The 27518-nt window shown below is 44.0% G+C and overlaps 1 protein-coding gene and 1 pseudogene across 5 annotated transcripts in view; both read right to left on the bottom strand.

Moving 5' to 3' along the window:
• The window catches only part of TIAM1 (TIAM Rac1 associated GEF 1), a 321420-nt gene that overhangs the window by 216017 nt on the left and 77885 nt on the right, over positions 1–27518 (bottom strand). The gene's annotated exons all lie outside the window — the stretch shown is intronic.
• LOC118601782 lies at positions 6116–27513 on the bottom strand (annotated as a pseudogene).

Raw genomic sequence — 27518 nt, 5'->3', positions numbered from 1 at the left:
CAGCCAGCAGTTAGTCCAACCCTCACAGGGCTGTCGCTTTTACAGAAAATCCACTCTCACAGTTATCACGAAATTGCATCCATGACCCAAGTCCCATCAGTCCATACCTTTTATCTGATTAACTAAAATCCCTCCCTTTTCCACTGATAACAACATCTGTTTATCATCCCCTCCAAGAGCTCCTAATAGGATATAATGACCTCGAAGTATCCTTTATCTCTAGAAAATATCCTCCCTCTGAAGAGACAAAAATAAAGATACTATCCCCAAAGAGTTCAAGACCATAAGTGAAAAAAACCAAATGGTTTGGTTTCTACTTCGTAACTCAGCTGCTGGGGTTCACGTCCATGCAACTGTGTGCTGTGTTAAAAACACGCATATAGCATTAACCCAAAAATCCTGTGTCTGTGAAATATTTGTTACAGTCTTATTCAGAAGTTCTCCTGCCCATCAAGAAACACTAGTCAAATTATATACACTAAACCCTAGCCAAAAAAAAAAAAAAAAAAAAAACATGTAAAAACTGGTGAACTCCCATTATCTGTAGTTTAGTTAATTGCATTATGCCAATTTCAATGTCCTAGTTTTGATAACGTGCTGTATGTATACAGTCAAGCAAGATGTCACCACTGGATGATGAGTACACAGGGCCTCTCTGTATTATTTTTCAACTTCTTGTGAGTCCATAATTACTTGGGTTGAAAAGAAAAGCCATTTATCACTCTGATACCTAGCTTCCCAGGGCTTTGCCCACGTCCAGTGGTTAGCCCCGTTTTCCTCCTGGATTATAACACTTGGCTATTGAACCTCCAAACTTGCAGATACAATTCTGCCAACACATTACCCCAGTCCTGGGAGGGGTGGCCAGCAAGGGGGCATTTCCACCAGGGTTCACACTCCTTTCAAGTAGTCCAAGAAAGTTCATTTCCTCAACCTAATTCCACCACAGACAAGTTCCCTACTGAACTCCTTTCTTTGCTCTGCCGCTAATACCCCTCTATCCGGCCCACTCTGCCACACCCCCCCCCCAACACTCATCTCACACAGACAAGAGACATTTAGAGAGAACATCACAAAAAGCAAAAACCAGCAGAATCTCTCACCTCAGTCTTCCCAAAACATAACTCAGATGAACCTCAACCAGTTTGGCTGTAAAAGCTAAAGCACTGGGCTCCTGTGGAATTCAAAACACAAGAAGGACTCAGATTGTCATCCTAAACTCTTCTCAAAGATTCACAACCACGCAAGGCCACCTGGAGATCAACGCAGTGATTTATTATAGCTCATTCTCCACCTCCCAACTCCACTTCAAAGTGTCAGGTCACCCAAATTGGCTTAAGAATTAAAATCCCTAAAGAAAATTTTATCACCCCTGATATTGGCATTCTTGCAGTATCCAAGACAAAATCCAGGCATCTCTATAATCTATTAAATTTGTGAGAACTTCCATACTGGGCCTATAGCACAATGATTAAGAACAAAGAATGCGAAGCTGGCGGGAATCAAATTCCTCTAACATCCCTCTGGATGCATATCCCACTGTTTACTACAGAAACAACCCTGGGCAAGTTACTTACATTTTACAAGTTTCACTTGTAAAATGGAGATGATAATAGGATTAGGATCCTGCTGCACAAGAATCTCATGAGAATTTAAATAAGTTAATACATGTCAGGGCTCAGAACAGTACCTGCCATGTAGCGAGCACCCTTAAAGGGTTGTCTATTATTATTACTATTATTATAAACTTGTCTATTGTAAATATTAACACAATAAACCACTGTCTATTACTATTATTATTAATTCAGTAGACGTTGAGCACCTAGGTTCCAAACTTCATGAATCCAAAAAAAAAAAAGAAGGTACAGCTATTATTCTGGAAGAATCTACATATCACCAGATATGGGGACAGAGAAGGATCAGACCACGTAGGTTGTCCCCAGCCCAAATAATTACTTTTTTTTTTTTTTAGCTTCTGGCTGAGTGTCGTTCAAAGAACCTGTGAGTCACAGATAGTGAAGCTCTAAGATTGAGAAATCTAAAGGTTTTGATAAAGCTCCACCAGGGCAGACATGTGAAAGTCACAGCCGTATGTATGTATCGTCTGGTATGTATGTATCGTCTGCTTCTCCCTCGTTCACCTTTCACCTTAAAAATCTACAAATTCCCAAAAACAGTGTGCGGTCTGTCACAAAGCCTACACCGTCTAACAAGTTTTTCAAGTTCTGCAGGCACGTCTATCAAAACGCCAGCCACTCCGATAACACCGTAACTACTGGCTACACCATTCTTCTCTCTACTGGTCCCTCTTCTGCTGGGGACACATTCATGGTCGCCCATCACCAACATCTCCGGGATTAAGAGAGGAAGTACCAGTAATAACCTTACAGGGAGGAAGAGCTGCAACCCAGGCAGACAGGGTTTGCACAAAACAACCCCGAGAAGTAGGATCCTTATGGTTTCTGGAATTCTGCCAGTCGCATCAAAAACAAAGAGCAAAAAAACCCCGATGCATAATTTTCAAGCCGGTTTGATAAAAATGATTCTAAATCCCTAAGTGCGTGAAGACAAAACAGCAAATATTACTAATATCCCTGGAGTTGTGGAATATTATTTATTATGATTCCTCTCGGCACCTAGAAAGTCTCTCATCCTGGGCTCACAGAGCACGTTATTAATTTACACACCATCAGCAGGGTTCGCAGATGGTGAGACCCAATGACGGAGAAATCAGAGAGCCTTGGCCAAAATCCCACAACTTGTAAATGCAGCTCTCAAGGACCCAGAAGGGTTATTCTGTCCCAAGCACTATGGCTACCACTGGTGCAGAGGCAGGACCAAATGGGTACCCTGGGTAAAACTGAATTAAAGTCAATGGCTGGAGCCGCCAGGGGCAAGCTCCAAGGTCAAGGTTTTCAATACTCTCCTTTTCAGATGAGTCACTTACACTCAAATTAATCCTTAAAAGGACTCAATGAATAACTGAGCAGCCTAGTATGAACAGAGAGGAAATTAAGAGCTCTTCTAAAATCTGCACATTTGCATTTTAAAGGCCCATTAAATTTTTGATGGATCTCCTCCTTCCGGAAAGAAAAACCTGACTTAGGGTGTAGACTTCAGCTCTGCTAAAGACCTAGAGTTTATTTCCAGATCATTCCAGACCATTCAAAATAGTTTTAAAGCACATGATCATTCTGTTTATTATGTGTCTGTCTAGCATTCTTGTTTCTAATTTAGTTAGTTTTATATTCGTGGCCAAAATATTGTATCGAGTATCTGATCAATCAGAAATAAAAGAAATGAGAATCTGTCAACCGAAAATTTAGGTCCACTGATATCAAATGGACATCTTGTCAAGGAGAAGCCAAACCCAGAGAGTGAAAGCAGAGAGCCACTCAGGCACTTGAATTATCTTCTTTTATAAATAAAAGTTCAAATGAGGGACTCTCTCCTGAGTCAGCTAAAAGGATTCAAAATTACAGAGAGCCAAAACTCAGTTCTGAAACCCTCTTCCTGTTTACAGTGAATAAATTCCCCAAATGCAGAGGAATTAGATTTTAATGAGAATCTCTACCCTGGTGTTATTGCTCAATAGCATCTTGGCTCACCTACCTTAACCCTCTCTAGAACTTGGAAATTCTGACACAGGAATCACCCAAGGGGGATCGAATGACCGTTGTTAATATACAGTCGGCTTTATTTTCCACCTTAGAGTCAGTCATTCCTTTAGTTTCATTTTGTGGACACTATTGGGTTCACTGTTTATCTCTTTTACATGAGGCCAGTGGTTCTCCAAGTGTGGTCCCCAGAACTACAGCATTAGCATCACCTGGGGATGTGTTAAGAGCGCAACTTCTCAAGCTGCTCTGAAGACCTACTGAATCAGAAACCCTGGGGTGGGGCGATCTTCAGTTTAACAAGGCTTCCAGGTGACTCTGATGCATGCTCAAGTTTGAGAACCACTGCTCCAGGCCAGGGAAACCCCATCATCGGTGTCACGCAAACGTCCCCCAGGCTTCATCAGGGCGGTGGTCCTAAGGAGGTTCTCAAACATGTTGCCCCCCCACCCTCCCACCCCCATCCATCGCAGCCTCCCAAATGGTGCAGACACTCAGACCTTCTCTTTTCTTGCGTCTCTCTGGAGGTCTTAAGATCGGGTTGTCTCTTACAGGTTGCCCACCACTGCTTCCGCATCTCTCTAGGTTGATGGTCCGCTGTCACTCTGTACCAACCTGCTCCTCGGATGCTGAGCACGTTACTCCTCCCCTCAGACCTCTACCTGTGGCCTTCAGCCACACTGCTCCCTGAGCCTCACTCCCCTCCCTTCTGCAATCACATCCCTGCCCCTCTCTCCATCTCCCATGGGGCAGCGCTGCTGTCCCTGGGCTGTAGGACTCATCCACCCCCCACCAGACCTCCCCTTTGCTGGGGAAGCCCAGCTGGCTTCATTTGGCTGAAAGCTGTACGCTGCAAGCTTGGTCCCAGAAGTGATGAGGGCCAGGTGAGGGGGCGAAGAGTTGAGATGTTTATTTATTTGTTTTTTTTTTTAAAGAAAGATGTACAAAGGCTGGTGATTCATATGAGAAAGGAGGTCCAAGTTTTCTCCAGCACTACACAAGACAGCCAGAGAAATTAAAAAAAAAAAAAAAAATCCTGTCCTGAGAATTGAGTAAAAAAAAGCCATTAGTATCTGTAGAAGGTAGCACTGAGGGTGAAGGAGTGTGTGTGTGTGTGTGTGTGTGTGTGTGTGTGTGTGTGAGAGAGAGAGAGAGAGAGAGACAGAGAGAGAGACAGAGAGACAGAGAGACAGAGAGAGAGATACACAGAGTCAAAATGAGTCTCCATGTCACTTGCAGGCAGATAAATTACCTGATCATTTCCTGTGTCTGACAGCAACTAAAAATAACATACGTGGAAGCTAAGTATAAAGCATTAAGGACCATCTCATCATTGGAAGATGTTACAAAGACTCCCTGAAAAACTTCAAATTATGGACAATAACAAAACCAGGTAAGTGGCCCTCTGAGCAAGTGTGCCCTGACATTGAGGGTAGGACTGCCCTGCGGTCAGGGGCATATTTAGAACACCCCCTCCCCCCAATACCAGTGGTAGCTCCCAATCATGAAAGCCACCCAGCCCACAAATCCAAATGTCCCCAAGAGAGAAACAGCATCCCACTGAAAATGAAACTTCTTAAATAATCCATGAGCTAAGAGGAGAGGGCCAAGGAGGAGCCATGGGTTAAATCACAAAGCAGGAAATATCAAAACCCAGAGATTTTAAATAAAGGGGATTCCCAGATTCCACTGTCTAGATAAAGGTGGATTAAGAGCAAAGATCAGCGAACCTTCTGTAAGAAGCCAGAGTGGAAATATTTCAAGCTTAGGGACCCATTTATTCTGTCAACTGTGCCATTTAAATCGAGAAAGCAGCCCCCAAAATAAATAAACGAAAAGACTGAGTTCCAATAAACTTTATTTACAAAAACTTTATTTACAAGGTAGCAGGCCCCATTTGGCCTATGGCCTTGTGGTTTGCCATCCGCTAGGCACCAAGTCTAAGTACACAGTTAATGCAAGATTGGGCGGCACTGGGAAGCATGTTTCATCTGTCCTTTTCAAGAAACAAGATGATAATCAATATAATAATGTTCCTTTCTCGGACATTTCCGTGTCTTGATGGGTAGGTCTTCCCTACATGCTCATTTGTACCTTTCTTGTACCTTTCATTGTGGACTCTGTCCTGCTCTGCTCCCCTCACCCCCCACCACCACCACCACAAATGTCCCCATCTTTGTCTGTGAGGAAGGAACATTACAAAATGGATTATCATCTTGACCCTTGAAATAAAAAAGCAGGTAAGATATGATGTCTAGAGCTGCCTAGTCTTCCTATCACGTATGTGCTTACACTTGACACCAGGTCCGGAGCTCAGTTTGGGGAAGGGCCAGGCAAAGGATATGCAAACAGACAAACCAAGCGCCCTCTCCCGCCACAGGGTCCCTGCCTCTAAATGAGACGGAGATTGGATCCCAAAGGCGTGAGCATGACTCAGCCAGCGCCGCCGCCGTCCCCCGACCCCACCCCCCACCCCTCCACAACACCAGCTGGGGCGACATCGCCCGCACAAGTTCAACATCTGGAAAATCCACAGAACGACCCTGCTGAACGGGAGCAGTGCGCAGGGAGCATTTTTCCAAGTTTGCGGAACTGCAGACATGACATCGGGCAGATGGCAAGCGCCTAACTGGAGAGTTAGGACTTGGTGCCTCCGCTGTGCACTTCGTCCCCACATCAGCGGATCTCTCCGGAGCAGAGCTGTCAGGAGCCCGTGGATTTGCCACTCCGAAAGCACGAGGGAAAGTGCCAGAGCTGCAGAGAAAACACCCCGACCAGCCTCCGAAATGGTCAGAATTCAATTTTCTTTGTAACATGGAGATACACAGTCTAAGGATCCCAATGTAAACGTTCCCTTCCACGTACGGATCCCCTTAACCGCAAGGGGGGCCGTTCAGAGTCTAGATCTACAGCATATGCGCGCACGTCTTGCTCAGATGGTTTTCATCAGACTTAAAAGAGAAGCTGTCCTTTTTCTTCTCAAATCTAACAGTGAAGAATCCCAAAGGACATGAAAAGCTCTCAGAAAGAATCAACCACAAACGGGAAACACTTGGTAACAGGGCCAACTGCGGATGGAGGTAGGGGAAAGGCCCTTGCTATGCGTCCGGTACGCAGTCGATAAAAGCGTCCCAGGTCAGCCGAGGACCCCCCCACCTCCCCCTCCTTGTCTCACATCCAACTTGATGACTTCCAGAACTAGGATGTAATAAAGTCTCCGCGTCAGGAAGTGATACCAAACAGAACAATCTGAGCCTCTGAAGGACAGGTGTCTGCGCGGTTGGACCTGGACCATAGGAAAGAGAAATTCTCTCTTCTCTTGCCACCAGTGCAGATGGATGGGATCCGAGGATCATTGCCTCAGCAGGCAAAAACCCAGGAAAGAGGAACTGAGAAAAGGTCACGTCCAAACAAATCTATCAAGCAAACTAAGAGAATCCCAGAATGTGCACACGGACACACACCGTCTCTTCTGGTTTAAACACAAGAGGAGAAGAAAGCTACTGCTGATTCAAAATCACCAACTGCTCTGAGGAGGCCTCCTACACGAATGGCCCCTGAGAAAGACCCGTGCGGTCAGGGGATCCGCTGGGTCCAGGAAGGCAGGAAGCCAGCAGCAAAGGTGTATCTGGGAGATGGGGAATGTCCGGTGTGACTCTCCCAACAACGAGTGTCTCCTTCCACTTGACACAAAACGAAGGGGAAAGCCTCAGATGTAGAGGGTCTTCTACCCTTTGGGCCCCAAAGAGAGAGAACTCCATCCGCATGAGACACATTTACGAAGTGCTTAGCACAAGGCTCGGAATCTTTAGTAAAGCTAACTAGAATTCAGGATAATATTATCATCTTATTAACAACACCAAAAATACTATTGAAGGCTGTCACTGAAGCAGGTGTTCCTTCCAGCGATGAAAACGAAGTTAACGATCTAATGAGTACACCCATGAAGCTTATTAACGAATCACTTTCTAGAAGTCATAGCTCTCTACAATATTCTCTCAATGTCCAGGACGGCCATGTGCAAAACCTTGACGGACGTGCCCCCTTTTCCCCTCCCATTTCTAATCCAGGAATTGGGGACAAGGGTAATCAGTTACTGCTGCGAGAAACGAACCACGGTTTCTGCAAGGACAGTGGCCCCTTCTGCCTCCTCTCAGGGTGCTCTTCTGGCTCCCTGAGATTATTCCTCCGTCACGTGACGGAACAACTGGATTGCTCTTGCCTCTTCCGGTTTAAACATCCTCAGCCTCTTCTCCTTTTTCTCCGTATTGATGTCCTTCGAAGGGCCCTGCGACTGTTCTGCGAGCTAGCGAAGGAAATGTGGTCTTTTGAGCTCCTGACTTGGGAGAGAGCTGGTCTCTCTTGTCGTTTGCGGCCACGACCCAACAGAATGCCTTCTCTTCACGCTCACTTCCACCCTTCTCTCCCATGACCATTCTCACTCCCTGCCCAGGTCAAGTTCACCTCTAACCTAGATAAGGAAACGAGCTCCGAACAGGCCTCCTTGCCATCTAGACCACCAACCAACCGGCCTTCCCCATGGGATTTCTCTAAAGGATCACAGATATCCTTCTCCTATACTGAAAGACTTGCGGTGGTTTCTCATTTTTCTGCTGGTAAAATTCAAGTTCTTTAGGGCTGGCTTCAGAAGGGTCTCCACAGCATGACCCCAAGTAAACTTACCCTCTTCCCTCCCACACAGCGCCTCCCAAATCCTACACGACAGCCCCACAGGACAACCCTCCTCTGCTACCCAGCCCTGCACTGTCACACTGCTCACCCAGGCCGGGGAGCCTCCCCCACCCGCACGGGTCCCTAAGGCCCCTCCCCCAATCTTTTTTTTCTTTTTTCAGAGTATAATGGTTTTTACTCACTGATAAACTCAAAGCCCATTTCTAGATGTTCCTTTCCCTCATATGCTTCGTTCGTTTTATTAGTAAGCAAAGCCCTACAAGGCTTCGCCTAGTCCTCAGACTCAGATCCATCTTTACCTGGCTAACCTGAAAGGAACAAAGATCATAAGCTTCCTTCCTTGTATGAAGACTGTTCTTCTCAAGATAGTTCTTGGTTTCAAACACCTTTTAGAAAACTATTTCTCAGAAACAACTGTGATTTAATGCTTGAAGCGTTCAGTGTGAACAATATTTTCAAGATTTGGAGTTTTTCCATTGAGTTTAACCTTCTCCCATAGAAACTGTTCGAAACTCCCAGAATCAAAAATTCCAGCTTCTACTGGATGAGTAAGGTCCAAATCAAATGTCCAGGTTGACTACTTAGGCTTCTTGACTTTTGGCATCATCTTAAAGGTAGGCCGTGTGGTCAGAGAGCCACCTCCTCCACCCCCAATTCTTGCTAGTGTAGCCTAGCCTACCGTAAACATCCTCAGAACACTAACCTTAGCCCACCATTGGTCAAAATCATCTACCACAGAGAAGACACTGTCGGCTGTCGGTCATTTACCCTCGTGTTCACACAGCCGACGGAGCTCCCGCCGCCCGACATCCCGAGAGATCCTACCGCATGTTACTAGCCCAGGAAAAGATCAAAATCCAAAAGTGGAAGTACAGTTTCTACTGAGGGCATGTCATTTTCGCTCCATCGTAAGTCAGGGACCGTTTGTACTCTGACACATAGAAAGGCTCACATTGTAAGTGTTGGTGATCATGTCTACCTTCCCCAGTAAACTGTAAGCTCTTTGAAGACAATGCTCACTCCCAGGTGCCCCCACAGCGACTCCCCTGCTTCCCCTGAAGTCAGAAATGAGGAAATTCGATGAAAACAGAGAAAGAGCAGGGGGTCCGAACTGACACTCCTCCCACCTTAAAACCTGATGAGCATGAACCGTAAACAGCCGCTTGCAGCAGCACTGGGAGAAGTTCCCTAACTACCAGCCCATCCATGTCTCATTCTGTCTGAAACCTAGGCCCCTGCAGCAGGTGCCCTAATCTTCTGTTGGCTTGTGAGGCCTAAATACTTTCCATAAAAAAGCCCAGACAAACTTAGGAATTAATTTAGTGCACATGCCCCACAATGAGCCCTTTAAAAATTAGAGAATGGAAGTCTGCCACAGACCTAAAAGCCCGAGAGGGCATCAAGGCTGGAAGGCAGGACTCTTCCGACGTCATTACGATTCAGAGGCGGGCAGTTTCGGAACACCTGGTAGTGGTCCCTAACGTGAACCACATTAACATTTCATATGTGACCCAAGCAAAGACCCTGGTCTGAAGCTGAACCACCATACGTCGCAGGAATGAAAGGCGTGGCCTTTAACAGGGATTCTGCCACAAAATGCAAGAAGCCAGCTCTGGCCACCAAGCAGGGGACAGATGCATACGTATCCCAGAACACCTGCCGGCCAGGTCACACCTACAGCCCCTGCCATGGGCCAGACGTTCACGGCCACGTTCTACCTTCAGACTCAGGGACACAGTGGACTCTTTGCTCGCGGTTTTCAACAAGATGGCTCAGGACAGCCTCACTGAGAGCGAGAGCCAACGGAGCCCACACTAGAGGAGGCGGAGGGACCCCGGGTAAGAGTGCTCCAGGCAGAGGAAGCAGCCAAGGCAGGGCTCGCCTCGCACATCCAAGCAGCAGCCGGCGTGGGGGAAGAGAGGCGCGAACGGCAGAAGGGAGCGGGCAGCTCCTGTCGAGCCCAGAAGCCACTGTGGGCACCTTCACACCGGGGGTTAAAACACAGGGCGGGTCTGAGCAGAGCGGCACTGTCTGACCGAGAAGGTGCCCTCCAGCGACTGCTGTGAGCCAGACGAGGGCGAGACAGATGCTGAGGGACCCGAACGCCAACCAAACTGCTGCCCACTCGAACAAGCTCCCACCCTGGATGTGAGCACACCCAGGGGTGCTGCGGCAGGCCCTGGCGAGGAACAGCCCACGCCTGAGGACGGGAGGCCAGGCCCCTCTCTGCGGCCTTCCAGAAGGCCAGCTCCACGGAAGCTGTCGACGGAGAGTTCAGCAAGAAGTTTAGCCCAGCTTCAAACACAGCAAGTGAGAGGGGTCACCCCAAATGAAAAAGAAGCCGAGAAACAACCTTCTTTGGGGCGCTCCCCTAGAAATGCAGAGGCAAACACACCGCGCCGGAGAAGAAAGGCGGCCGCTCACGCCCGCAGCGCCCGGCTCCGCGCGGAGCTCCGTCTCAAAGCGCGGGCCCTCGGAGCCCGCGGGGAGGCGTGGCCTCTGAGGACTGTCTCTTCTTTTACTGCGGCTGAAAAAAGAAAAGGGGGTCGAGGTTATGTACTCAGGTGGCTTTGAAGCCCAGCTGTGTCCCAGGCCTCCCAGGCCCTATCGAGCAGCCTCATCTGGGTAACCGCAGGCCGAAGGCTCAGCGCTCCTCCCTCGGCCTCCACGGTCACGGCCGGGCACAGCAGCGTGGGAGCTTCTACTCTGTCCAGCTCAGGCCTGACCGTATCTGATACCCTGGGCAAGTAACTAACACCTCCAGCCTCCTCCTTCTTCCTCTGCAAAATGGGAATTAAATGAGATCAAGAACTAAAACGTGCAGCCCACAGATGACACTCGATAACGGGGAGTTATTCTCCGGGAAGCTACAGAAATCCTGAGGGAGGCGTTGCAGGTGAAGAAGGGTTCCACTGGCCCAGAGAGGAGCAAGGATGGGGGCTTTAATCATCAAGGACAAGGCGACTTCTTTGGATCTACATGCCAGCGCAGCCTGCTGACATTCCAACTCTGAAGTCTGCAAATTTGTGCTCTTTCTCTGAGTACAGTGTGAGCTGCCGAAGGGTGGGAATGTGCCTGCCTTTGAATGCCCACAGACCAGAAACAGGGCATGCGATAAATGTTGAACAAAGAGAGGAACCTACACATGGTCCTGGGTACGAATGCATCGAAACGTAGCACAACAGTCGACTGCCCTGAAACAGTCGTGGCTGGGCCTGGCATGCCGCAACGTCTTCGATCACCTCACAGAATCCTAGAGGACAAGGCCGGTGATGCAGGCGAAGCAGGCAGGCCCTGACGCTACGATGGACTGGGCCCCGGATCTCGCATCTACTACCAAGCAACACGGCATGACCATTACAACCCATAAATGGCAGACGGCTCCTGGCATCCCTCGGCCCTCTCCACTCACAGCTTTGGGCCCAGGAAAACTTTCTACCCTAGAGCAGCAGGCACCAGTCCGCCCCCTCCTGCTGTCTCCCGACTTCTCGTGTTCATGTCCCGGTGAACCTTCAAGAACTGGCAGACCGTTTACCACTTTTAAAAACCCCGCCTTCAGCACTGACACCCCAGTGCAGATGGCTCCCTCCAGAAGACTCGGGTGCCCTCTAAAAGGGCCTCCTCTACCGCTCGTGGTGTGAGTCGTGGTTAGGAGGGGAAAGCATCAGCTGCCGCAAGCGGGGGTGAGCGCACCCGGATTAAAGGTTGAAAACCTGAGGTCTACAGGATAAAGCTGCTCACCTCTGCTTTAAGGTACTTCCTGCACTGGAAGCGACCTGCCCTTCCGTCCTCCTCCTCACAGCTGTTTCCCACGCTGCGGCCACACCTGGCTCCTCGGTGCCCCACCCCCAGTGTGACTACGTCCTTTCCCCCGCGCACACAGTGGCTTCCCAGAGAAACGGTGCTCATCCTTCGAAATCCCCACCAAGCATCATCATCGCTCCCTAGAGATTCCCTTGACTGCTCCGGGGAGCACCACCCCTTCTCCGCATCGCTCTGGACCAGCGTTCGGCACAGGTGGCCATCTGCCGCAGGAAGGGCGAGCTTCCCAGGGACACACGCTGAGTCTCACCCTGGACCACATCATCGCCACCCAGGAGAGCCACTTAATAAACACCGACTGAAGGGATGTCCAGATATGAGATCTGTGGACAGCTGCATCTTGAAGATGTGAACATGAAGGCACATTCTACGCTTTCAGGATATCCCACTTCTCCACTTAATGGTGAATATCTGTGTAACGATTCACTAAAAGGCCACCTCCCCCACAGGACTGAGGGCTCTTCGCAGCCCCGGGGCTGTGTCTGGTGTTTACGGCTGTGTCTCTAGGCCCAGCCCTCAACCCGGCTGGCGGGGATATGACTGGATATGGAGTCCCTCACGCGTGAGACCAGCCGACACCACAGAAAGTTGTCCGTGAACCTTGAGAACATTACGCTGAGTAAAAGAAGCCAGTCACAAAAGACCACATATTTTTTTGATCCCATTTACATGAAATATCCAGAATAGGAAAATCCATGGGGATAGTATGTAGATTCGTAATTATCTGTGGAGGGGCGTAGGTTTTAAATGGGTGAATTGCATAATATATGAATTATAGCTCAATAAGACTATTTTTTTAATTGTACAAGCCCTGCCATTATGGATATTAAAAAATTAAATCTGCTCAAGAAAGGTAACTAGTATCATTAGGAGAAACCATGGTAATCTTTCAGAAAATACATGAATTTTTAAAAATAAATATAGGTTTGATTTTTTTTTTTTTTTTTTTTTAGTATACTATAACCAGATCTTAAAAGAATGCATGAGAACCTCAGGTCTAAGCTGCTTATTTTTAAAGCACTGGAAACTGAGATGCAGAAGTTCAGTGATTTTTCCAAGGTCCCCTGGGCAGTCGAGGCTGGCTCAGTTACAGCAGCATTATGCATAGCAGCTCAAAGGCAGAAGCAACCCAAGTGTCCGTCGCCAGCTCAATGGATAAACAAAATGTGATCTATTCATACAGTGGAATATTATTTAGCCATAAAAAGGAGAGAAATTCTGCCACATGCTACAACATGGATGGTCCTCGAAGACGTGATGCTCAGGGAAGGCATCCAGACACAAAAGGACAAATAGTGTATGGTTCCACTTATATAATGAGCCCGGAATAGTCCAATCCAGAGAGTACAACGTACAACAGGGGCTCAGGGAGGGAAGGAATGGGGAGGGAGGGTTTGATGGGCAGAGTATCCATTTTTCAGGATAAAAAGAGTTTCGCAGATTGGTTGTACAGCAATTTGAATGTACTTAACACCACTGAACCATACACTGGCAACTGGTTAAGTTGCTGAATTTTATGTTATGTGTAGTTTACTAAAATTAAAGATACATTTTTAAAAAGATCCAACAAGTCTCCTGACTCCTGCCCTAGCCACACTCTCCAGCATGGCCCTCCCGGACTCCGAGGAATGCCAGGTAAAAACGGAGAGTAGCCTCCGCTCGATCAGACTTCACTAACCGGGAGATCAGAGGGATAAAGTCGCTGCTTCTGGGGAATTTCAAGAATTTCAACAAACCTCTCAAGTCCAACGAATACACACAGATCAATTAAATGGTGGCCACTCGACCAGTCTGACTGAGTCTTCCCGGAACGAAGCCCGGCAGAGAGGAAGTGCAGAGCAGGTGACGCAGAGCAGGTGAGGCGGCCGTCTCCAGGACGGGGCTTCTCAGGCATAACCGAGCACAGGAATCGACCACGTTCAAGGCGGAAAGGAACCTGGTTCCCCCTAGGCAAAGCTGACATTCTGCGTTTCTGACAAGCTCCCAGGAGATGTTGGTGCTATGTCGGTCCCAGAGACCCCTCCCTGACACTTTGAGAAGCCAGCGCAGAAATGAACACTTAGCCCACATTGCTTTCTCCAAATGGGAAGCTAACTTCATGGGCTCGGAGCTCCATGAAATCATTCCGTTTTCGGGAGAACGAAGCACCCAATCGCAAGCGAATAAATCTCGGTTCATTTTAGCTTGAGTTAGAAAACATGCATATTCAAATTTTATGGTTTATGAAAAGTTTGATTTATGTTAAAACTGGGTCAGTGGGTTGGCAGCTTGATCGTGGGCGTAGAAGGCGCCAACTGTGGTTCATTCTTTAAAGGATATTAAATATGACTTAAAATTCAGAAATCAGTGGAATTTGGCCTAATATCTGATGCATAAGCTCATTCGATTCCCTTGGTAAGCCCTACTGGCAAACGCCACCATACGGAGATACCCAAACATTCTGCTTTACATCGTCATTGACACATGTGTTTTTAACCTTGGTTTTCATGAAGTTTGGGGTTTTCATGCCAGTTCCTAGTGAAAATTAACTGGAAAGAAAAGTCATCTGCATAGTAAGAAGAGGTTTTTATAAGAGCTGGAGGCTATAATCAACGAGACAGATGTTACAGAGGACAAGACAAGTACCGAGAGAAATTAAAATGACAGATTATGTTTTTAGGAATAGAGGTCGCCAATTACAATTAAAAGTATACTCTTAGGGAGCAAAAAAAAAAAAAAATAGAAAGAAAAGAAACAGCAAGTAATTGTTCTCTTGCAAGCAAAACGTATCCTAAAATGCTCCATGGAAACTGGCTGCGGCTCCAGAGAACTTTGCCACTTTGTACCAAATGAGTGTCTAACTTTCAATGCAGCTGCTACCGCTCTTTCCTATATCTGTTTCAGCTAATTAGCTCTCTCATTTTATTGCTATTACAATTAGCAAGTCCCCAAAATAGGAGAGGGTGGTTTACCTGTTACCTACAATATCCATTAACTGACTGTCAAGGTTCAAAGCACATGCCTTCCATCAGTCTTTACTTGTTGCAACTTTGATTTAATTTTTTAAAATACCTTTACCTTCACCTTCAAGGATGGGAACAAACAATTCAAATGGAAACTTCAGGATGTTACAGGAGAGAATGCGATGCTCAGAACCAGGCACGGTGCAGTGACTTGTCACAGTCTACTCGGCTAGCATTACGAAAACAACCTTTTTTGTGTAAAGTAAATCAGCAATGTGTAAAGACTCTTTAAAATGTATAGACCCTTTGACCCAATAATTCCTCTTCTGAGAATCTATCCTAACCAAATGATCCAAAAATCAGGAAAAGTGCCATATGAAAATAAAGACATCCACTGCGGTATTTCAAACAGTAGAACGAGAATTAGAGATAAGCACCGGGGTTTTTGTATCATGTCATCGTAGCTAACTGGGAACTACATTTCCCAGAATTCCCTCTCCTGAATGGTACCAGCTTAGTCATCCACAAGGTGAGTTAGCCCAGGATATGAAAGCACAAGTAGAGTAGCAGATGGGATGTCAGGGTGGTGAACTCCATGTGGTGCTGCCTTGGGGCCGCGGTCCTTCCTAAACCAAGAACATATGTAGCTCCAAGGGCAAGGGCATGGGGTCTTCTGCAAGTCACCCCAAGTCTTTAAGGTGAGACGCAGTGAAAGAAAGATGCGGGCTCCAGTGTGTCCTGGCTCCCTGGACTCCACTTGTGGCTTTTCTTTCTGACTACAAGCCCAACTAGAGGAAGACACAACAGCCTTCCGAGGCTTCTTCCGGCTCCCACAAGCGTACAAGGTAAAATTCCCAAAATAAATCTCTCTTCCATAACCCTCACTGTGATGGTTAATTTTATGTGTCAACACGACTAATCGAAGAGATGCCCAGACAGCTGCTAAAACTGCATTTCTGTGAGTGTCTGTGAGGGGGTCTCTAGAAGAGATTAGCATTTGAATCAGAAGACTCAGAGTAAAATGGATCCCCTCCCTGTGGTGGGCATCGTCCAATCTTCCAATCGTGGAGAGGCTGAATAGAACAAAAAGACAGAGGAAGGACAAATTCTCTCGCAGTTTGGGTTGGGATGTCTATCCTTTCCTGTCCTCTGATATCTGAGCTTCTGGTTTTCAGACCTTTGGGCTCATGCCGCATTACATGCTTTCCTGATTCTCAACTTGCAAACAGCAGGCAAATCATGGGACTTCTTGGCCTCCATAATCACACGAGCCAATTCTTATAATAAATTTTTCTCTCTCTTTAGTTGTTTCTCTGGAGAACCTTGACTAATACACTGATCAAACCCTAACTGAAGCATTATCAATTCTTGCAAATTAGAGTTAAGTAAACCCCAATACAGCATAGAATGTTAAATACTTGTTAAAATAATGCTTATAAAGTATTTAAGAACACGACCATTTATCCCATTAAATGGGGGAAAAGATCAAGCTAAAATTTAAACTTACTTGTTACACATAATATAAACAAACAAAAAACAGGCAGAACAAAAGACTACATCAACGTATACCTGAAAGGTAGACAATAGTTTAATCTACGTTGATCTAAGAATTAGCTTTACGATTTTCTGCTAGTATTTTCTAATTTCTAAATTTTCAACATATTTTCTATATGTATTTTTTTAGAATTAATATTCTTTAAGATTATATGTTTGAAAGGCCAAAATAACATTGAAGGAAACAGAAACAGAATTGGAGGACTGACGCTACTCCACTTCAAGACTTTCTATACAGCTAAACAGTAATCCAGACAGTGCTGTACTGGCAAAAGAACAGACAAATAGATCCATGGAACAGAACACAGATCCCAGAAATAAATCTGCATAAATATGATGAACTGATCTTTTACAAAGGGGCAAAGGCCAATAATACAATGGAGAAAATACAGTCTTTTCAACAAACGGTGCTGGACATCCACATACAAAAAAAATAGCATTGACACAGACCTTACGCCCGTCATAAAAACCACTTGAAATGGATCAGACTTAAATAAAATGCAAAACTAGAAAACTAAAAACCAAAACCATAAAAGATAACAGGAGAAAACCTTGATGATGAGTATGACAATGGCTTTATAGATACAACATCTGAAGCATGACCAATGAAAGAATTAATTGAAAAGCTGGACTTCATTAAAATTAAAAACTTCTACTCTGTTAAAAACAATCTCAAGAGAACAAGAAGACAAGTCACAAACTGAAAGAAAATACTTTAAAAAGACACAGCTTATAAAGGATTGTTATCCAAAATATGCACCCATCCCTTGATTTATGTAGATTATCCATTCCATGCAACTTTTCTTTACACAAAAGAAAACTGGTCTTTTCTTTACGCAAAAGAAAACTTCATAGAGTCCGCCAGTATGAAAAAAAAAATATTAACGAAGTAGGCCAATAACATAAATACATTTATTTCACATATTTTCACAAAAAAATGCTAATAAAAATTCAGAAAAAAATAAAATAAATTGTATTCACTGTCGGTGTCTGTATTGTCATCTAAAGTAATTGACCTCTTTTTAATTGGCACAAAGTCACTATCTTCATTGCTCTAAATATTTGCAAGTATTACTTTGATTTCATTATTTATGTTTATGTTTTTGGATAAACTTTTCCAACTGAAGCTTTTGCTAAATTTTCATAAATTCTTCAATAGTCACTACAACATCTGTAAAAAAATCTTTTCAAAATTTTAAGGCTCGTTAGATGTTTGGATCAATAACCAGAATTGTGGTTTCCAGTTTTGTGGCCAGTTGAAGAGCTTTGTAAATATTTTCTGCAGTAAATCAAACTGCTTCAGGGTCACTGTCAGATTCATCAGCAGGACAGGCTTCAGAAATTAAGTGAATTAATTCATTATCAGTTACTTTATGATCAACCAGTAATTCATTAATATCATCTACCTTCAAATTGTCAGAGCCTTCTTCTCGAAACTTATTTACTAATGCCAGTTAATCCCTCCTTAGTTGTTAGAACCATAGTTCCTGATATAGCACTCAAAGCTAAAGCAATATTCTTGATACAACTTAAAACTGTGTATTTATTCCAGGATTCTGTAACTGTACGTGACTCATTATCTTCAAGTTTATCTAAAATTTTATTAAAACTCTGTTGAATATAATTAATCTTAAAAGTGGAAATAATGCCTTGATCTAAAGATTGGATCAAGAAAGTGGTATTTGGTAGCGAATATACAACTTTTATATCGAGATGTTCCAAATTGTGTGGATGACCTGGGGCATTATCCAAAAGTAAAAGCATTTTAAAAGGAAGACATTTTTCCTTCATATAATTTTCAGCTTCTACAGCAAAACAATTGTAAAAATAATCCCGAAACACATCAGTAATCACCCCTTCTTTTCCATTTGCCATCCAATGAATGGGAAGATTAATAATTGTGTATTAGTAAGTATTAGTTCTTTGTACGTTGTGGGGTTAAGCTATTGCGTGAGGACAAGGACTATATGGGAAATCTCTGTACTTTATGCTCAATATTGATGTGAACCTAAAACTGCTGTAAAATATTGCCTATTAAATTTTTTGTTAATTCTTTAAGAATTATTATAATTAGTAAGAATTACATGCTAAATTCTTCCTTTATTCCTCCTCCACACTCAGCTTAAGTCTTGGACGTGTCATAAAAACGTCGTTCTAGTTTTTTAAAAGGCTCTTTTTGTGTGTGTGTATGCAACAGAACTGCATATCTGGTATTATTTTACTTCGCTGCTAAAAAACCATTTGGTTATTTTCCAGGAGAAAAGCCAAACTTCTCAGCATGAGCTGGCCACTGATCCTGCCAGCTTAGCTCATCTCATGTCCCCTGACATAAGAATAATAGTAATAATAACGACATAATGACAATGATAACAACTGTGATTGCCAGAGTGACCAGGTCCTTTGATTGCTCTGTACTTTTGCATGTGGTTCTCTACGTGACTTGAAAATGCTCTCCACTCCCTTATTCATCTGAAGAAAAATCACTCACCAATTAAACTCAACTTGCTCTTCATCTATCTGAAGACCTGCCTAACTCTCCACTGGCATCAAATTCATTTCCCCAATATACTTGACACGTGTTCAGCTTCTCTGCCCAGGCTATACTGCATGAGCCTCTCCCCAGCTGGACGGCTTGTTAAAAATCTTGTTACTGGGCCCCACCCCCACACAGTGTCTGATTCAATAGATCTGGGGTGGGGCCCAAGAATGTGCATTTCTAACAAGTTCCCAGAAGCTGCTGACACTGTTGGTCTAGGGACTACTGTGAGAACAGCTGAGCTAGCTATATGACATGACCCTTAAGGTGGGGACTATGTTTTATTTATCTTTGCATCCCAAAGGCTCAACAACAGTGCCCGGCACTTAGCAGGTGTGTAGGATGGGTCAGAGATACTTGTATTTATTTTACTTGTTTTAAATAAATAAAATCCTTTCCCACACATATGGCTAACATCACTAGACAGCAAAATAACATGATGTGTGGAATTGCATGGGATCTTATGACTATTTTCTTGTTCACATCTTTGTGAAATCTGGAGACATGAATAAATATGGGGTGAAACTGTCAAAAATCCAAGATTCCCTTTTCTTGTACACATTCTTCGCGAAAAGCTCTCCACATTTTACCTAACCGATACACTTTCTCTGTTATTCCAGGCAAAAGGAAATAAAGCCAAAAATGGGAGAATATAAACAAGAGATTTAACTGTTCTTTTGCTCCCAACTTCTCAATGGTAAAGCCTCAACCATCTTCTCAAATGCCCTTCTACAGTCTATATTCTGTCCCTCCTCTTCTACCTGCACAACTGTATGGTGGACTGGCAGTGCTAACCCCAGGAACAGGGCCCAGGTAATCTGACCCACAGGTTTATAATTACCCTCCTGGGAACACTGACCATCAACCTTCCCAGACACACCTCCTAGCCTATTTGAGAAAGTTATAGGAATCCAGACAAGAAAAAAAGTAGTTCCATGTAAAGGCTGGGAAGATGTCCCAACATGCATGACTTAGCCGGTGAAGGCACAGGGAGAAAGATTTCCCAGGAAAACAGTGGACGCAAACATGCAGAAGCGTTAACACACACGGCGTGTCCCAGCAAGATCAAGACGCTTGCCCTATAGCGAAAATGCAATGTGTGATGGAGATAGAGCTGGGAAAGAATGTGGGATCAGACTGTGGAAGGTCTTAAATGCCAACGCAAAGATCTGTGTGCAGAAACTACTGTCAAAGCAGAGTGACAGTTACGAGACCCACGTGTTGGAAAACAACTCGGATGGCTAAATGAACGATAAGGAGGCTCTGCTTTACTGACAATCAAAGAAATGCCAACTGAAACTGCAAAGGAAACATGAAACAAAATAAAACTTCTCCAGATATGTCTTTATCCGACACTGATGTGAAGGCCTTTTATTTTCTCTTTTCATTCTATCTCACCATGTTTCAAAACGACTTAAGGTAGGTAAACGAGAATTGCAGGGATAAGTACTAGAGAAATTGAGAGCCAGACTTCTTCCGAGAGAGGAACTCAGGCATGTTTTCCTAGATTTCATCCCAGCCTTTAAACGATGAGAAAGACGCACCAGCATGAATGTTGCCATTTATAGCTATTGGTATCATTAGAGACTTTGCAGAGGAGCTAAATTACCTTGCTCTTTAAGAGGCAAAATCTCCAGAAATGCGCCCAAATTAACAATATTCAGGTGATTAGACTGAGCAAACCGGCATAAAGAGAATGAAAACTAACACATCGGTAATGCCGTTTGTGAATACAAGCTCTGAAAACAGATCGAGTAATTTAATTTGAACGTCGACTGCAATTACGTTTTACGGTCCCCACGTTTAGTCTGAAGATAGGCCCATGCCTACCAAACTTCAGAAAGTCGAGCCTTTCTCTTATAATGATTTCTCAAAACGTATGAAAAAGAGGTAGAAATTTTAAAACGGAATTGATCCCCTGATGGCTGAAAAGAGAAGTTTTAATTAGGCTATGACATCAAGGCGACTTACCACCCTGACACATCTTAATCTAAGCTCACAGACAAAAACAACCTGATTATGAAAGGTTGGCAGGGAATATGCTAGTCCACATATGTGGATTTACCTAAGTGTAACTGAAGTTTAATATTTTCAAATATTCCAACATTTTTTAATTTCTTAAAATCCACTTTGAAAAGGAAAGAAAGCATTGTTAAACATGTCAGAAAACTTCCACCTCCAGCCAAGATGAAATACCACGGGACAGATTTATATACCCAAATGAAACAATTTTCTAAGACAGACAACATAAATGAAACGGTGGTGTCCAAGGAGACACTGGACAGGAACACAGGACAAGAGTGACCGCTAACAGACTGCAAACAGATGAGGTGAGCCCTACAGCTGCCGGAATCCAGGTGGGCCCCCCGCGGTCTCCCAGAGCAGAGGAAACAGAGCTAAAACAGATCATGTGCCACCCTGCCCTTTGAAACGAGCAAGGCAAAGACAGACTATCCCGAAGGCAGAAGAACCACTTGCTTCTTGATGACAAACAGCCACCCGTCATTATGGGATGCTTTAGTACTATGAAGACTACAGGTAGGAACTGGAAAGGTTTCTTCTCAACGCCGCTAACCTCGATTCAGGCGTGCTCTTAGAATGACTTCTGATTCCTCTCTTGCTAACAGGTTTGTCACCACTCCTAACACCAGCCCTCGGGCGGTGTACTTTCATAGCAGTTATAGTTCATTGTGTCTTCCATTCTTCTGATTCCCAAGCTCCGTAGCACTGGGGGCAGGCAGGGGACCCACCGTGACTCTCCAGAAGGAAGCCAAGAGTGCTTGTGATGCAGGGATTCTTGGTGGCATCTGTATTAATGCCTTAACCTTTTGGACTCTGAGTAGTTTTAAGGAGTAGAGTTTGCCAGACAAGTGATCTCTGGCCAGGCACAGAGTAGGCTCTCAAGGAATAATTACTGAATGAATTAATTCATTAGTGAATGAATAAAGCATTATGATTAAAAGTCTCGGGCTGCATATATTTTATTTTCTAAATTCATAATCTATTCGTGTTTAAATCAACTTAAACAGACCAGTTAGATGTTCTTCAGTATCAAGCAGATCAATGCTTCACACCTCACTAACAGTGATCCCCAAGGCTCACACCAAGAATGTCAGGGCAACCAGCTGTCCCCTGCCTGTATTGAACCTATTTGTAGAGGAACAATGGAACCTACATTCAACTACAGCACCTTCATTCAAGTTATCCTTTGAAAGGCTTAGTCTTAGAGTTTAAAGCAACAAGGCAAAAAGCTTTCTTTTAGTCACTCTAAAAATACATAGTTATAACACCACAAAACGCCTTGTCAATTAATGCAAAGAAAACTGTATTTAATTCTGGGAAAATAATCAATCCATTGTCACAGAAAGAGGGTCGGGAAGTAAGTCCTGGGTTGCTCACATACTTCTGTCACACGCAGCATCAGTAATTTTCACTCACATAGCAATTTACAGATTACGTGATGGAACAGAGTGGGCAATTCCCATTTACAGTCCAGGAAGCAATTTAAAAACTGGCCTGGTATGTCTCAGCCCTCCGCTGCCTCATAAATTCTTACTCTGCTATGCCACCTCCTTGGTGAAGCCTTCCTTCCTAATCTGTAAAGAAACTTGGCTGTTCTGTGCTGTTGTCCCATAAAACTTTATTCCCATCCCTATACCAGCACTTACTATGGTGGAATGTATCTATTCACTTATCAGAATCCAGTGTGTCCAGCATTGTGACTAACACATAACAGCCACTTGATAATAAACAAATGACCCTTATCCCCAAATGATAAACTCATTTATTTTTAACACAGAAACTTTATCACTGTAGCTAACTCTAAAATACAGTTTGTCCTTAAAAAATAAGCTTTGAACGTATGTGTATAAGTGGATGGGCATGGTTGTTCAAGGGATTTTCAGCTGCATCCCTAAATGTTCAAAGATCAACTGTATTTACAGTTTTCTCATCTCGAAGGTAACCTGCCTTTGTTAAAGAAAATCTGGAAAATATAGAGAAAACAGTCCTTCACTGTTGAAACTGCAAGCCTTTCAGTCTATTTTTGGAATGAATATAGCCAAGTTAAGATCATATTTTATACAGTTATTTATCTCATTTATTTTATGTAACATATCCTAAAAATGTTCCCATGCCATTAAGAAATTATCTAAATCATGTTATATTGATATTCCATCATTTACTTAAACATTTCTTTCTTCTTGGACGGATTGTTTCCAATAGCTTAAAATGAACCTCATGTAGATAGATCTTTGTCGAAATCTCAGATTGCCTTATTAAGAAAAGATCAGCCTTTTGGGAGTGAAAACACAAATGCTTATGAATGGAGCAGCTTTCATCACCTACTCCTTACTAACTCCCTTAAACCCGACAACAAAAGGGTCCAAGAGGTGCCCACATTCCTAAGCCACTTATGTGTTTGTGAGCTTCTCCCTGAGCTGACACTCTGTGTCGTGTTTCTCAAACAGGACACTGGAGGGAAGTAATCGAGCTATATGCTGACCTCCCTTGAGTTGAGCTAATCCTCTTCTCATCTTTTCCTCCAGATATTCTGCTGTCTCTCCCAAGTCCTCTTTGATATCCAGTTTCTTCCTCCTCACTAAGAAACCCTTCGAAGAGCAACTCAGGGTTTCACGGCCTTGGCACTGTCGCCATTTGGAGGTGGATAATTCCTCGTCACGGGGATGAACTAGGGGATCGGCGCATCGTAGCATGTTTAGCAGCATCTCTCACCTCCACCCACTAGATGCCGACAGAAAACCCCCAGTTGTGACAGCCAAAAATAACTTCAAACACTGCCAGATGTCTCCAGGAGAACAATTTTCTCCCCAGTTGAGAACCGCTGATCTCAATTAATTATTGAGTTACTTGATCATAAAGGTAGGGACACGGTTTGACCGGAGGGAGAATTTACTGTCCGCTATCATGCTAACTGTGATCGACTGGTCGTGTCCCCCTGAAGTCGCGCCCAGTTGCGACGTGCTGCGGTTGGTTGGTGACGTCTGCCATGGACCGGGGAAGGGAGATGAGCCATCTCCGTGAACTCGCCAGGAGAAGCTGAACACGAGGGGGTTGGCACCATGTTTAACACTGGACTTGGCTACGAACAGACCCGATACCATCTTCCCGAGACCCAATGAGAAGCGTAATAGAAGCCTTAAGTGCATTCTATCGTTTAAAACGCATTTGACTGATAATATCCTATGAAATGATCCCCAAAAGACACCACAGTTGTCCCGCCATTAACATTTAGGAGCTTCCTGTAACACTCTGAGCATGCTGTACACCAGTAAATACTGGTGAGAAATACAGCTGACTTGATCCACATCCTCGAAAAACTGGCGGTATTGAATGCTAACCCAGAAACCATAATTGTCATGAAAGGAAACGGAAGAACTTTCTTCTGCACCATGTAATCTATGTGTAAAAGAGAGAGAGGGCTCTCTGCAAAAACCACTGGTTGTCTTAAGAACACACTGGCTAAAGCAGAACAAATCAGACCAAGAAGGAACAAAACCACAAATTCTTTATGCTTCTGGCTGTCAACAAGGTCTTTATTACCTACAATGTAACCTTGTACCATTATTTAACTTCTCTGAGCCTGTTCCCCTCATCGGGTGAAATAGGGATAAAAATAGTACGAATACCTCCTAGTGTTGTTCGGTGAGGAAATAAGATAATAACAAAAGGCCATGTAAAAGTATTCTATAAATGTTAATTAATATTGGTTGGTGTCAGAACTGGTATTCAATCTAGAAAGCATCCACTAGCCTATAGTATGTTTGCCAACTTTGCAACTGATGGTGTCAAGAAATCAGAAACCCAGAAAAGTCTCAAAGACTCTGTATTCGCAATCTAGCTGCCCCTTACAATTGCAATGTGTTCAAACCGCATCTCATACAGATCCAAATATTTCTTCTTACTCCACCAACGGTCCTTGGTGGAATTAAGGGAAACTGATCACGACACTGTCCCTCCCCATCCTCGTGTCTGCTTTGAGCCCAACTCCTCGCACAAAATAAACCCAAATCCTTGGCCTCTTTAAAAATCATAACAAAAATAACCAAGTCAATACCAGACACTGTCAGGGTTTTCATGGTCCCAGATCAGTGGTTCTAAGGGAAAAAAGTTACGAAAACCTTTGCGTCTTCGACGGATTTAAAGAGACAAAGGCAAAAGACAAACCAACCACTGTTGCTCGTTGCCAAGGGAAACAAGCATATTTCGTGTGCTCCCAATTCTGTAATGAGGCATCATAAGGCAATATCCTGGTGTGTTCCCAAAGCAGAGGAGTCACAGCAAAACAACTCCACGACCATTGGGAAGAAGAGATGGTAACCCTGACCATGTAAACAGCCGGTCTGAACAAGTCAACAAGCATTTCCAGACTTAGACTGTGATTTTGTTTGTTCAATTTCTCTTTTTACTTTGAAAGGACGTACTTGCTCTTTACAGTGTAAGAACTCCCAGCAAGACAGAATCATAGCCCACTGGGACTGGAAAACACTTGGCAATCATTACGTACAGCATTTCTCAAGGTGTGGACCAAGCGACCCTTACATCCGAATCACACATGACACTTGTTAAAAATGGCAATTCACAGGCTGGTATTCAACAAACTCATTCCTTCTTCCTATGGCCTACATTTCCTAACCTCCTTTGAAGAGAAAGTGACCCTGTGACTTGATTCTGGCCAATAGAATGTTAGTGAAAGAGATGTGTCCTCCCCCATACAAGCCTAGTGCTCTCTCCTCTTCCATGACTTGACTCGAAGGAATATGGAGACCATGGCAGGCACATGTTGGACATGGCAGAGCCACAATACAGAAGGGGTCCAGGTCATGGAATCACCATTTGGAAGAGAACTATACGTAGACAAGGAATAAAGTTTTGCTAAGTTACTGTGTTTGGGATTTTGTTTCAGGAGTTAGCCTTCCCTAGCTAATATACAAGGTCCCACCTTGGATGTATCAAATAAGAATTTAGACATTATTAAAGAAAAAAATTATTCTGACATGTTAAAATGGTAAGGAAAACTTTATTCGAGATGATTGCAATAGGGGAGAGAGATCAAATTCCACTTTAAATACAAAGACAAGTGGGATTTTATAAGCATGTACCAGGGTAAAGGGATCATCGTGAATGAAAAATTACTAAAAGGAGACATTCTAAGTAGGGAGAGTCTCACTACGCTAGCCTAATAAGAATCTTGCTAAAGGCAGGACAAGGACTTACACATCAAACATTGGGGTTGAGAAACTTGATCAGACATTGAGTGTAGGGGTAAAGCTTAACAAGGTTTTCTTGCTAAGACTGGGCTAGGCAGGCCAAAGAGAGAGTCAGAGGCCAAAGTTGAGGCCTAGTCGAAAAGGGGGTTTTGAGGAGCCTAACTATAAAGTTGGGTCAAGGAGAGAGATTTTATCAAGGTAATGCCCTGGATTGCTGAATTTTAACAACCTAATTAAGACTTAGGAAGGAAAATAAACTGAAGGATGTACCCAACTACACCAGGCCACACAGGCAAGGACCAGAGGAGCCAGGATTAGACAAGGTCTCCAGTGACTGGTCAGGTTTGATCCATGTTTCAATGAACTAATATATTAAATATCAAATTCAATTGTATCTCTCTATATACACATTACTCAGGGATGAAAGCAACTTTAAACTCCCTTGAAGAAATTTGTTTTTAATATAAAGGTAATTTTATTTACCATAAGAGCTTTTTATTGTGTGGCTTTATCTTTTTTTTTTAATTTTTTACTTCTTAACTTTTTCTTCTTTATTTTTATTGGGGTAACATTGGTTAATACAATTATATAATTTTCAGGTATACGTTATCATTTGACATCAACCTTGAAGCTATTTAAGCAGAAAGCATCCCTGCCTAAAATAGGAGAAAACTGGGACTCTCATCTTTCATTTCACAACTTTAACTCTGAAAAATAAAGGGAAAAAGGATGGACAAGCATGGGTTACAGGAGAGCCCAGTGCGGGAGATGGCCGGGCCTCTCAGACTCCCCAACTGTTTGTGTCACTGGGAATAATTAAACCCTCTAGTAATGGGAAAGAAATAATGAACAGACACCTCAGGGCCAGCTCACCAGACATTATAAAACAATGAGAGGTGAGAGGAGGCAACCTTTTCCCACAAGACAATGACCTTGGAGAGCCAAAGATGTCTCCGTAGCCCAAAGCGCTTTGTAGAACTGGGTTCAGAGCCTGCTGAACACTCTGCTACATATCCTCGCCGGTTTAATTCCGGGCCCTTTGAGGTAGGACCTGATTTTTTTACTTTTTTTATTTTTTTTAGGCGAGGCAACCCTTGGTTGACCTCACAGATTGCAAGGACCTTGT

Source organism: Rousettus aegyptiacus, unplaced genomic scaffold (genome assembly GCF_014176215.1).
Source record: "Rousettus aegyptiacus isolate mRouAeg1 unplaced genomic scaffold, mRouAeg1.p scaffold_m13_p_4, whole genome shotgun sequence".
Classification (NCBI taxonomy): domain Eukaryota; kingdom Metazoa; phylum Chordata; class Mammalia; order Chiroptera; family Pteropodidae; genus Rousettus; species Rousettus aegyptiacus.
This window is presented reverse-complemented; position numbering and strand designations above follow the sequence as displayed.